The 14119-nt window shown below is 38.5% G+C and overlaps 1 long non-coding RNA gene across 1 annotated transcript; it reads right to left on the reverse strand.

Annotated features, from left to right (window-relative positions):
- Positions 1-1497: 1497 nt before the first annotated feature.
- LOC135250636 (uncharacterized) lies at positions 1498-10627 on the reverse strand. The gene is made up of 3 exons (XR_010328968.1): positions 10408-10627; positions 10185-10260; positions 1498-3158 (listed from the first exon to the last, which is right to left on the reverse strand). It is a non-coding gene; the product is annotated as an uncharacterized LOC135250636 (long non-coding RNA).
- Positions 10628-14119: the final 3492 nt, after the last annotated feature.

Below are 14119 nucleotides of genomic sequence, written 5' to 3' on the forward strand. Positions count from 1 at the left end.
AATATAAACTAATCTGCGTTAGTATTGTAAATTGTACAAATGTCTTGCTTCATTTAAGCCATTTTTCAAGTCTCTGTGGTGTTGACATCTGGAGTTATAAAGCTTTAAATAGGGTACCCACTAAATGGGCAAGGATTGGCAAGATTTGGCTTGTGCGCTAAGGGGTTAAACTGTATAAAAAAATAAAAATATAAATAAACAATTTATGAATTAATGGACAGCTTCCTTTCTTGAATGAAATCACTCAGTGTATAACCAACCAATCACTTAACCTCTTAAGGCACAAGCCAAATTTTGCCAATCCTTGCCCATTTAGGGGGTACCCTATTTAAAGCTTTATAACTCCAGACGTGAACACCACAGAGATCAGAACAGAACAGAGAGTTCTATTCGCTTCTGTTTTGCTCCAGAAAACGATGTCAGCTAGGTCTATCAGCAAACATATGGCTTAGCTATGTTCAGAAGTCCTCAATAATAATAGTATTTTCCAAGAAATTACGAAATATCCTTGAACACGTTTCGTTAGGTGCATCGTATTTGTCTGCTAACAGGGTGAATGCGTAAGTGAATTTGATGCTAAGAATATTTTCTGTTACGCTGACCTATAAAACGCTATTCGAAAAGCAGAATTAGACATGTTATACATCGTTAGAAAGCTTATACTCTCGCCTACTGAATAAATGAATTGTCAATCAAGTCAGACTGTGCTAAAAAGGACGACGACGCCGTAAACAGCAGGTGTGGTGTTACGCACAGCTATTTTGGAAGATACCCAGGCGTCACAGATGCGCCTATATTTCCCAAACGGATTGTCCAAGACCACGCAGTCTCAAAAGGGACATCTCTACACGTAAAACCAACAGTAAGCTTTTATATTTATTCAATATTTAGTCCCAGATATTGACTGTAGAATGACATGGTATCATTTTTAAAAACTTTTTCTCGTTATTCAGTCGGGTTTATCTTGTTGCTATGACGGAATACGATTTTTTAGTGGTGAAAGAATATTTTTATTAATGCCAGGATAGACAATATTGTCCATTATGTCAAGGGTGGGGGGTGTTTTTTAGATGAGACTGCAGGGAGGGGGTGCGTGTTAAATGAACGACCGGAGCGACAATGGTGGGGCTGCGAAACTCCGTTTTCGGCATAGTTGTAATGTATCGTCTACTAATGAAACTGAAACAACGCGTTTGTTTTCATCTCACACGTTGGTTGCAGTAGCACCGAATGTTTGACTTTAGTAATCTAGGCACGCGGGCGTGCCCACCACTAGGGGCTGTGCGCTAAGAGGTTAAGTAGACCGTAGTTAGTGGTTGCTTAGTTTTAAATGTATCTAGATCTAAATTATCCTATATTGACGGTTGGCCTAGAGTTAACCTACCCAACTAGTTTAACTCACACGCTGTTTTTTTTTCATGAGTTAAACCCTTTTTTGTGTATTAGCAAAACACATTTTAACCTCAATGTATATACATCAAAAGATCTTCATTGGTGTATGTATCAAAATACCTTTTAAAAGAAATAGTATCAATTCCCCAAATATCAATATCAATCAACAGAGCAATAAAAGTAACTTCAACCAATGAAACAGTGATTCCCTTTTTTTCAGTCCAATGAAGGGAATGAAAATATACAGTCTATTACATGTGTCCTTCAGTGTTCTGGCAATGATCAGTCCTACCAGGATTTCAGATGAAAGCAACAGTTCAGATCTTTCAGAATCGTCCCATCAATTAGCTTGGCTCGCCACAACTGCTAAACTCTACCACCACTGTAGTAGCGCAGAGAAGCAGCAGAAGAAATCCACTTTCCTCCAAAGATGTCGAATCTAACACAAACAGGGAGAAAGGAAATAGGCCTGAATAGGCCAAAAAGAGGATTACATATTCACTCTCTATGCATTTACATATAGTTGTGATCATAAACTGCTCCAATTACACATTTGTGATTCATTTCTTTGTGTCTCATTACTCTTCATTAAATCAACCATACACATGGCTAAATACTTTTTTATAAACATCACCGTATTAATTAGTTGCTCTGACCCATAATTTACTTTCCCATTTATTTTTATTGCTAGCGCACTTGCCAAATACACACAGGCGGAGCGCCAAATTACAACGCACTGGTTCAACACGTCATGTTCAGAAATGTCCAAGAACCCTTAAACGCGAATTGGCGTTTTCTTTGAAGTTACAATCTCAAAGATTTCCGTTTCGTTCTCTTTGGCGGTACCAAAGGCGAAAAGCAGTAATTGTAAGTGTGTTTTTGGACCTCACTTCCCAGAGATCCAACCGGATCCAACCAGTTTCGCCTGTGTGACGTCAGTCAGTTGGCACCTGGGCCACGCCAACTATCCCTACTAACAAAATGTGGTTGTGGCGACGTACTATGAACATCATCTATTGGTCTCATAATGTCCGCGTTACGTCTCAATTTACGTAGTATTACCGTAAAAACGTAAGACCAGCACGACGTCGCAAAACAACGTTGTGGATACGTAACAGTTACGTCCTTACAACTTTACGTTTGACAATGTAATAGAATTACCTTACCCCGAAGTTGTGATTACGTCGCCAGGCAGTCATCCGTCATAACGTTAATAGATTTACGTTGCTGACACGTTGTTTAAACTTCTTTATTACGTTATTTACCTTTCCACAACGTTGCGGATTGGTCACTTACTAAACCCTGACCATACATTTTGATCTCCATTCTATCCTACCAATGAAATGCCATTGCTTCTGTAATTCATATCTTCAAAATTTAAGTGCAGCAATAAAAAATGTACACAAAGCCCAAATAGAATAAAGCCTTTATTGTCATTGTATAGAATACCATTGAGATCAGGTTCAAGTTACATTTCTAGGTAGGCAATATGTGCAAGCATAATTATGGTACAGAAGATGAGACAAACTAGATACAAAAACAAAAAGGGTGAAGGGTTTCAGGACAGTAATAACCATAGACCAATGATTTCAACATTAATAGTGTTGAGTATTTTTGTCTTTTTCAAGCGGTGAACTACATTTAAGTTAGGATCACCTTGGATCAACTTGGAATACAGTCACTCTTGTCTCAGGCATGTCTTGAGTGGGGAAGGCTGGACCTTGGGTTCTTCACTGGGGCAACAGTCAACAGGCCATGTGTGGGAGCTGAAAGGACCAAGTAAGAAAAATACATTGAGTAACACACGCAGCAGGCTAAAATCGTAATTGTGTTTTGACAATGACAAACAGTCAATGAGCAAAGAGCTGTTTCCATATAGGGTAAATGTCCCTACTAAGCCCACCAAGTCCGCTTTTCAGACATTTTTAATGTATACTGCCCCAATTTAAGTGAGAACATTTTAGTTAAAATGAAAGTCTAATCTCTCATTTGAAGTGCCAATAATTCATTTATACCAATTTCTAATGTTTTTGTTTGTCAAAATATGTCAAGTCTGGCATGGGCTTAATGGGAACCTAACGTACCCTTTAAGCCCATGGGTGTTCCAAATAAGCCCACTTCATGATTTGTTGATAAATAAATATACATTTAAAAAATCTTAATACAAACTTCTATTCAAATCTGTAATCTCTTAGCTCTCAATAGCTATTTTCATTTTGTCTCCACTCCTATCCTATGGCCTGCAAATGGCATTTGAAATAGGCATGACCAGCCTTTTTGCTGTATTGTCAACACAGAAAAAGCTAAACTTACACTTCTTTGGAATGTAGCCAAAAAAACTATTTACGAACAAAATCAAAACTATAGTGGAAATTGCTCTTCAATACTTCATCTTTCAATACGTGTTGTCATTTTGTCTGTTTATCTATCCTATCATGTGCTGTTGGCATTTGAAATTGGCCAAAATTTCTGGTCCAGCCAGCTGGTTGAAAGTGCAGGTGTTATGAAAATTTCTGAAGACCGACTGACTGAACGAAAAACAATTTCAGGTTCAATACTAATGTTCTAAGGATAGTAAATGAGTCAATTTCAGGATTTACAATTGAACAATAACTTTTCAAATGTTAATCACATTTAGGATAGTTTGAAAACATAGTAAAAACACATTTTAGAACCATTCAGTTCAGTAACATTAAAACACAGTTCGTTATGAGACAGTCATAACATCTTGAAGCTCATGTATCATTAGCCTATAACTTAAACAAAATAAACAAGAAAGATGTCAACATTTCTGCAATTTCTACTTTCTCCTAGACTAAATGTAGGCCTATGCTCTTTGAGGTGATTGTATCGTTTTAGTAAGGCTATCATTTGCTCCATGCGCCATCTTAGTAGTGTAACATAACATAGGTTATAGGGTGGTCTAAGCTTTCTTTTATTTGTTTGTTTCAATCTGTTGCCCACGTTGTGGTTGTCTTTGTCTTACGCTAACAAGTCATTCGTGGCTTTCATCTTGTTTTTGTAGATTTTCAATGACCTCATGATTGCGCAAATAGAATGGTCCAGGTCCCTACAGCCCTGCTTTGCAGAGGATGAACTTGCGTTTCTATCATGCATGGGCATGAACTGTATTTCTTTCGTGCTTTAGTCATCTTAAACTAAAACTCATCTGAAAAGTAAAGATTAAAAAATTATTGCTAATGTTAAGATAGAACACAGGCCTATCCAGAATGAATTGACCTATGCAATATCACTGATATTTAAATGTGGGTATTAATTATCTGAATTATGGAGCTGATTCATCAGGTGAGGTCAAAATTAGGGAGGAAAATGGTTCAAAGGTGAAAAGGGAGAAAATCTCCACAGTAAAGTGGGCTTAATGGGAACAGATGGGCTTAAAGGGAACATCAGTGAATTTATGGTTAAAAGACTATTTTATTCTACTCGCATGACATTAAAAAAACAACTATATGAAATAAATCTATATATGGTGCACTAACATAATATGAAAAGTATAAATTGATCATGCAGAGAAGTAATTAGCTATACTCATTTACATCCACCTCAGTCAGTGTGATTCTTTTGCTAGAGTCCCCTTTAAGCCCACCAGGTAAAAATGTTAATTAAAAAAATAAATAAAGATAAACATACACATTTATTGTCTATTTAACAATATAATAATATAAACTGCATACAAAAATATAAACTATACACAGGGTTCATACACTTTTTCACCAATGATTTTCAATGACTTTTCCATGACTTCTCCACAACCTTTAACTGAATTTCCATGACCAAAACAAATGACTTTATCTCAGCGGGACGATTTAAAATTATTTATTGTAACACTAAGTAAAATTAGGTCTGCATCTGAAACATATGGTGCCTCTCTAAAACAAATAAACACCAGACAGACACACTTAGATACATTCTTTCATTTTTTAATTCGAATAGTTTAACATTTTCGTCAATGTCTCAAACAGGGCTCGAAATTGCGACCATTTTGGTCGCATATGCTCCCAAAATTTAATCTGTGCGACTTCGAAATATAATTGGGAGCATTTGTGCGAGTGCAAATAATTGTTCTGGTGCAAACTTTTTTTTTTCTTTTTTCAGTCGAACGTCTCTTTCTCTGTACATTCGCTAGTTAGTACACTCAGTATGTGCCTTGTGAGCTGACGGTGACCCTTCTAATCAATCGTGAGCTTGACATTCTTACCTTTAATGCTGATTTTAAATTGGTTAATATTAGCCTTCAATCACTCCCTTTTGCAGCACTCCACTGTCACGCGACACAGAGAGCTAATGCGTTTACTTGTTACCTGAAGACAAAAGTTTATGTTCAATTTATTAGCGTTATCGAAAGCTGAAAAGTTGAAGCGAACGATTACGGCATTTTTATTTTTTTTGAAACATTAACGTAGCGTTTTGTGTAGCGACCCGGTTGAAACAGCTAATTTCTCTGATGCAGTTTACTGGCGGTTGATTTAATTAGCGGTATTAATGTGACGAGAAGCGCTTTGTCGTTTGAATGCATAACACGCAATTCCTTGAAGAGTCGACACATTTTAGGCGTGACCGTTTAACTGTTACTTGTAAACCGTACTGTTATTGTCGTTTTTTATCAATAAAAAATCTATTGCATATATTGTTGGTGCTCCTTACATTTTGGTGGGTGCTCCTAACTTTTAGTAAAAAAAGTTAATTTCGAGCCCTGATATATAATTGAAGCTGCACTTCCCTGGCATATTGTTGGCACAGTAGGGCCTACGTTTACTAACTGCTACATTAGCAGAAGCGTGCCTGTTGGGCGTGCCTGTAAACAGACTGAGCCAGACCGAATTAACTTCTCACACCACCAAAATACCGCGAAGGTTACGTGCCAATTTACGTTTTATTACTATACATACTATTTTTATGATTGGATTAATTAGTAATTATATTTTATGCAACTTTAGCTATATTTCCATTACTTTTCCAAAACTTTTTAAAAAATATTATTTTCCATAACTTTTCCAGGGCCTGGAAATTGCATTTTAAATTTCAATAACTTTTCCAGGTTTTTCATGACCGTACGAACCCTGTATACATGCTTATCATGCTTTATTGTCATTGCAATGAACCGTACTATGTAGCTACTGTATTAGTGCAGCATGTGGTCTGTTTGCTAGCGTGCTAAAAGTCATATTTTGATTTCAAAAGAAACAATATTTCTTATTCAGGTAATATTCTAACATATGCCTCATTCAAACCACTAATCACTTAAATTTCAATAACAAATGAGTACTTATCAAAAACAGGAGTCTGTTTATTTAATTTTTTAATGCCACGATTACACCAGGTATAGAGAAATAATGCTAGAGGATTTTGACGAAAAAAAGTTGAGTTTTTGTATTTCTAATGGAAATAATGTTTAGCTAAATGCTTTCAAAAGAGCGCAAAAATAGCTTTCAAAAGAGGCGCCAACAATGCTAGCTTGAAAAGGCTTGCTAGCTCCAGTTTGTCAAACACCAAAAACCAAATGAAGACCACAACTATTTTATATCATATTTATGATGCATATTTTAACCAACATGTTAATATCTCATTAGGACGTGGACAATGTGAATTACAGCTTTCAAAAGAGCGCCACATACGTTAGCTTTCAAAAGAGGCGCTGGCAACAACGCTACCTTAAAAGGACAAACAAAGGTGCTTTACGGACAGCCGTTTATACATGTCGAATTAGCTCAATTGTTAGCTAACTAAACAGGCCATCGCCGAGATAAGCTAGGTAATGTTAGCTGGTCTTACATTACATTTGCACTGGGCTATTAGCGTTAAATACTCAAAGTAGCAAACATGTTATCTAACAGAACACTAACTCAAATTAGCCCCAAACAGACGCCATTCCACCTACTAACTTAAAGCATTAGCAACATTAAGCTAGAACTGCAAACATGCATGTTGAAAGTAGGACTCCATCATTACATTGCAAATACTACTAACTGAAAATGTCTCCAATGCATTCAGTTCTTTTTGTTAGTTTTTACGGCAGTTGGCATCCAGTATTGTTGCATTAATACATTCAGTTAAAAATATAAAAGCGTAATGAAACGCTTACCTGCTCTTGAACCCCGCCAGATTTTCCCACGGAGAATTTGAAATCACAACGACCTTCTTCTAAGACCACGTCACAGCAACATGCGCGTGTGATTGGATATACCGTCTTCTTGTTTTACAGCGGGTGGTACACAGCTTATTGGTGAATTACCGCCACCTTCTGCTCCGGAGTGTGTATCAGACAATAGATTTACACTCAAAAATCCCTTCACCCCAAGCTATATTTTATCCTCCATGCTTTACACCGAGTCCTACTATATAAAATCCCTATCCATGTCAGCCACCCTAGAACCCTATACCTGCTTATCCATCATATCCTATATTTAAAAATAAATAAAAATTTAGTTTTCTCCGGCTTGACATCTTTACACAGAAATCAGACTCGGCTCTGCTCCACCTATACCCCAGGTTAATGCTCTGTGTAAAGACGGCTTTATTCCGATCATTATAATATATTGATGAACTTGATGGCAATGTAAATAACGGTAACGCCAATTCAGATCAATGATTCGCAACGAGACGAAACTGTTTTAGAATGTTGCAGAGAAAATTGCAGCGGTGTGAACTGGTTAGTTGCAGAGCGTCTGAAACCGTTGCCTGGTCTCAAAAGACCCACCTTGTCAAATCGGCAAGTGCAGTTAGAACGTTTACATTCAGACGTCTTGGAATTTTGCAAGTTGCATACAGTCTCGTTACGAATCATTGATCTGAACTGACCTTTAGTTAGCTACATTGCAACGTTGCAACAAGCATTCGAGAGACGTTTTGCGAGGTCAGTACCAGTCGGTAGCGTTAGCTAGCGTTTTTTCTAATTGTTAGCTGACATTAGATTGTGTTAATTAGTGTGGTTGCCTTAGGGCAACTACACTATTATTATTGCACATATTATTATTCTTTTTATTATTCTATCTTTCCACCCATTTTTTGGACCGCTACTCCTCCCAGAGTTTTCACACCACATACACGTGCCATATGTCAAAATGACCGGCTTCTTTGGGAATCGTGTGCTATTACTTTGTGGAAAGTTTAGCTGCACGGTTTTTGAGAAATATTAATTTTTATGCCCAATTTTTCCCCATAGAGATGAATGGAGAAGGTGACGTCATTCATATGCGAACGGTGAAGTTACAGCATTGGTCGGCTTTGCACACGTGATGCGTTCAGCTCTACGGTCTCAGCAGCCAGGATAGGATATAGCTGATTGCGGAAGTGAAAGAACGATATTCAAAATGAAAAATTACAAATGAAAACGCTGTCAGCTAGGTATATCAACAAACATAGGGCTTAGGCATACCCAGAAGTCCTCAATAATAATAGTATTTCACGAGATATTACGCAAATTCGTTGACGACGTTTCGTCACATGCAGCGTCTTAGAATGCTAGTGCTAACAAACAGTCATGGCTTTAATGCGATAATGAGAGCACTTTCGGTTGACCTAAAAAAACGATATTAAAAAAACAAAAATAGACGTGCTGTTATACCTGGTTAGAAAGCTTATGCTCTCAGCTACTGAATAAACGAATTTCGAACAAGCCAGACTTTACTAAAAAGTACAACAACGCCGTCAACAGCACGTGTGCAGCAGCTTCAGGTCCGGTCTAACTCCAGAAATTTGGGTCGGCTAACACGTAGTAGGCTATCCTGTGTCTATGAGTTCGTATCTAAGGTAACAGATTAAACTCTGAATTGCAGCACAGTTAAATGTTTTTATTTGAATGGTAAAAATGAGCTGAACTTAACGTAAAACCATAAATCAATCACATTAATCTCCCTAGCCCTGTCTTGCTTTTTAAAATGGAGCGGTTGTGCAGTGCAGATATAACGTTTTTCCAAGACCCTCTGAAGTGGCCAGCTAGCTTTATGATTCGCCGTCACTCGTCACAGCATACCGTGAGTAAATCGCTTATCTCAAGTATTGATGAAGGGTTAATTTAGCTCTGAATGTGTGTGTTGCAAATGAACTCGTTGCCGTGATGTTATAGCATGTATAGCATACTCTGTATCTGCTTATACTACAGAAACTGTTCACTCCGTTGAGCACAAAGTTGACTGCGTTGGCGGCAACCACACATCACAATTTCTGCAGGAATTGTCTAGTTACATTAGCTATCTAGCTAACGCAACGTTACCTGAAATGAGAGATGGCTACTGTGCGCAACTTTGTCTAAACTAATGTTGCCTTTTTTGACATGGTCCGGTAGCTAGCGTTAGCTGTGCAAATAGCTAGGCTATGTAATTTAGTAACGTTACATTGTCATCAAATGTAATACGAAATATACATCAACAAATAATATGACCTCATGTTACACAAAAACGTTTTAGGGTTCCATAACCCCCCCCCCCCCCTTTTTTCTCTGTTATTGTAACGCTAGCAGACACCGGGGAAAAATCAGTACGCCGCTCACACACAAGTGAGTTGAAGAGCGAGCCTGTTGCGTTAGCTCCGTCTACCCTCTCTGGCGGACCAACCACTGATGGGTGATGGAAAACACGTCCCTAACTATGCGCCGCTTGTGATTTTTTTGTTTATGTCGCCACAGACTCCCAGATTTCCACAGACACGGAAATCTCTAAAAACGCTCAACCGCAACTAAATCGCTGAAACGATTGCTTTTAACTATTCAACAGTTCGCAAAGGTCGGATTCAACTAATTCACTCACAAGGATTTAGCAATAAAATTCACTCACCAGAAAAGTTCGCTCATAGGCAATACCATCCTAGCTTAAGGAAGAACACGGCTCACACACTCCAGATCTCCGTCCACTTTGTAGAGTCAGGTGACATAGAATAGAGTAGACAGCATTTTAAATATCTAAACTCACACAACAACCAAATCTTGTCGGGTTTCATGCGGCCAATAGGCTACTGTTAGCAACCATGGCGATCTAAAAGTAGAGTAAGTTGACTCACGTTTTTCCTCCGAATTCCACTGTGTAGAATAGCCGGGTTTAGATCGATATATCGCAAAACAGGAATTTCTCCACTTATACAACTTGTATTTTCGAAAACAAAGTAAAATAATAACTAAAATACTATGATTCATCGCATAATCTTCAGAGCAATCGCACACGCGACCGCCATCAACTTCGTTCGCAGCAGAAAAGAAAGCTCTAAACAAAAGAATGCTGGATATGCTGGATCACGCAGCAAATCAATACTCTGATTGGATGTTGAGGTATATGACCCCAATATCGCGAGAATATTACATGAGACTCACTGATTTCAGATCTATTCAGGTGACTCCAATGTCACCTGAAACTTCACACATATTTCAAAATGAGCACATTCACTTCCTTAAAATGTCGGAGACATTTCTATATTAAAATCTACGTTCTTTTTTTCCATTTATACCCTAGTTTTGTTCATGCTACAGTACACTATTTTGTTTGTAATCCACTCCTAAGTTATTTTCTTTATGGAAAATATTAATGCTGCAATAATTATTTATTGCTAATTCTTACTTTTCTACCGTCTCCTAGTTAAGGCCTAGTAACATGGGTTACAGTAGACTTTGACACATCTACACCTGCATCCAGGAGAGTGTTTTTGATCTGTTGGGCTGTTGTCAGGGTTTTCTTCACCATAGAGAGTATTCTCTGGTCATCCACTACAGTGGTCTTCCTGGGTCTACCGGTTCTTTTGACATAATTGAGTTCACCAGTTGTTTTTTTCTTGTTAATGATAAACCAAACTGTTGACTTGGGCATGCCCAGGGTTTTTTGCAATGTTCCTGATTGATTGATTTTCATTTCTGAGGCTTATGACAGCTAGCTTAATTTGCATTGACACTGCTGTCTTCCTCATGTTGTCACAGCCTAACAACAATCTCCAAAGGCAATTGCAAAGTCTAGAATCAAGATTAGACTTCAACAGCTCTCTTCTACATTCACTAACGACACAAATGAATACACCTGCCTAACGAAACGCATCTGTGAAGGCAATTCAACAAATACTTGTAGTACCTTAAAATGGGGGGACCATGTACAAAAGGTGCTGTCATTTTTAAATGGTTCATCCAATATGGATGAAAATACCCTCAAAAAGTGGAAAATCCTTGACTGGCTGAGTCAATCACCGGATCTGAATCCAATTGAACATGCATTTTACATGCTGAACAGGAGACTGTAGGAAAAACTCCCTGAAACAAGCAGGAACCGGAATTCTTGTCCGTCAGTGTTCTTGCGGACACCCTGTGGTGATCACACCTTTAGTGACAGTTAGGGATCCAAGGGAGCAAGTGCCTTCTGGATTGCAGAAATTATCCAGGTATCCTACCCTTCCGTACACTTCATATTTTATATTTATAAAAACAAAGTAAAATACACCCACACTTTAGACAGATGCTGTTGCAGCATTTTGACCTTGCTAACGAGACAAACTGAATCTATACTAAGAAGACCATACTAAGAAGACCACACTAACTTTTCAAGGACAGATAAACTTGGTGAAGTGGTGACTGCTGACAGGAAAGACACTGAGAGGTCAAAGATTGCCTGTTTCAACACAAAACTTTATCGACCTATGCATCTGAACGTGCTCTACAACTTTGCCACTGGGACCACCTATGTCCGTCATATTGTTTGCCCGCCATTTTGACTTTTTCGTTGGGGCGTGGAAATTTTCTCCGCTAAAATGTCTGAGGCTCAGCAACCATAAGTTGTAGACCAACCAAATTTGGTAGGTGGGTTCCTATGGCCCCCCACTACTCAGGCACTACAAATCACCTATGTCGACCAGATGGTGGCGCTACAACAAAGGGTCATGTTTAAAAGGTCATAACTCCCACACCGTAGGTCAGATCAACACAAAACTTCATCGACTGATGCATATGAATGTGCTCTACAACTTTACCATTGGGAGCACCTATGTCCGCCATATTGTTTGCCTGCCATTTGGACTTTTTTATTAGTTGGGGTGCAGAAGAGCTGGAGCTCCAAATCTAAGTGTTACGGCATCTAGTAAACTTCTTTACGGCAAGCGACATCCATGGCGACGCAAATAATCCGACACCGTAGGGTCTAGTTTTTATCAGTGAGGGGAGGGTCTGAATGTCGGGGAAGCAATGGAAGACAGTGCCAGCTAGAGTGCATGCTAGGCTACCAAAAGTTTGTTAGCAAAAGCTTTTTGAGAGGATGAATAATTACTTTTCTTGAGCCTGGATCCATTTGAAGACAGTATCGGGTGAGTTTGTTTAGTCTTTGAATCTGTCATTATGCTGAGAAATAGCTAAACCATTTTATTGGTAGGTTTTGAGTTTCTCTGCAAACGCGCGAAAACACGCTGGTATAATAAAACAATGACGGTAATACATATATATAGTCCGCTTCGTTCCGTTGCTACCCTAACATAACAGACTATCTTGTGTGTACAGCTGCAGTTTCTTGCTGCAATTACTAATATTGAATATAAACAAAAGACGCAATTTATGCTGTACTCTGCCAATGTCTAAATAAATAATACGGTACTCTGAGCGTAGGAAGCAGCTAACATGGATGGCGAGTTGATATTTCGTTTTTTGCTACTAAAAGTTTGTTAGTAAAAGCTTTGAGAGGATGAATCATTAGTTTTCTTTGGCATGGATCCATTTGAAGACAATATCGGGTGAGTTCGTTTAGTCTTTAAATCCATCATTATGCTGAGAGAAATCGTATTCTCAATTTAATCTCTAAATTGACTAAGCTTACGGTTGTAACCAGTTAGCTGTTTCGTAGGTGACTTAGTTAATGCACTCGTCTTAACTATTGCTTGTATTTTTGCATAGACTGCGTTGTTGCTGTTCTTGTTTGTGTTAGTGTTAATCAGTTTAACCTACAGGGTCCAAGTTGAACTATGCGGTTGTTCCCTGCACTTGGAACGGTACTTCTCTGTAGGGTTTTCGACACACTTGTTCCTGATTATGATGATATCATGGATAAGAGTGTCTGCCAAATGCCTGTAATGTAATGTAATATTCCGTAGCAACAAGATAAACCCGACATTACCCAATACAGCAGTGAAAACGCTGCTCACTGAAATGTTAATTCTCTGCTAAGCTGAGCAATGGATTGGAATATGTGTCTGACGCCTATTTTAGTTGCGACGTTTAAGTGCTGCAGCTCTACATACACGCCGAACCATCTAAATGCTGTTTTATAATTTTGCGTAGTCTGCATAGTTTCCGTTGTGTGTGGCACTCGCGAAGGGCCAAATCATTTGTGCGGCATATTGCACAGGTTGCGCAGGCCACGTGATTAGATTTTGTTACTGACCATTATAGTTCAAAAGACAACACCTTCATTCATATTTCCAAACCTACTAAATACTGCACCAATGACCACAAAAATGCTCAGCTAGATGTAACTTGTTGCAACGAAGACATTCACCTGACAAAAGTGCTTTTAGTCGCATATTTAATGTTTCCTATCGGTTTTGTGAATCAACTTTTATAACCTGTTAGTCAGAGCCGTATGCCAGTGACCTTATGTCAGCAACATTGCGCACAACCCCTACACAGACCCATTTTTACCTGTACTATGCAGAAGTATAAAACAGGCTTTAGTGTTATGATATAGTAAAGGCCTTTACGCCTAGCGGCTATGAGACATCCAGGGCGATGCAGTAGATATGTTGGGTGAAGGTATAT

The sequence above is a fragment of the Anguilla rostrata genome, chromosome 3 (genome assembly GCF_018555375.3).
Source record: "Anguilla rostrata isolate EN2019 chromosome 3, ASM1855537v3, whole genome shotgun sequence".
In the NCBI taxonomy this organism is placed as follows: domain Eukaryota; kingdom Metazoa; phylum Chordata; class Actinopteri; order Anguilliformes; family Anguillidae; genus Anguilla; species Anguilla rostrata.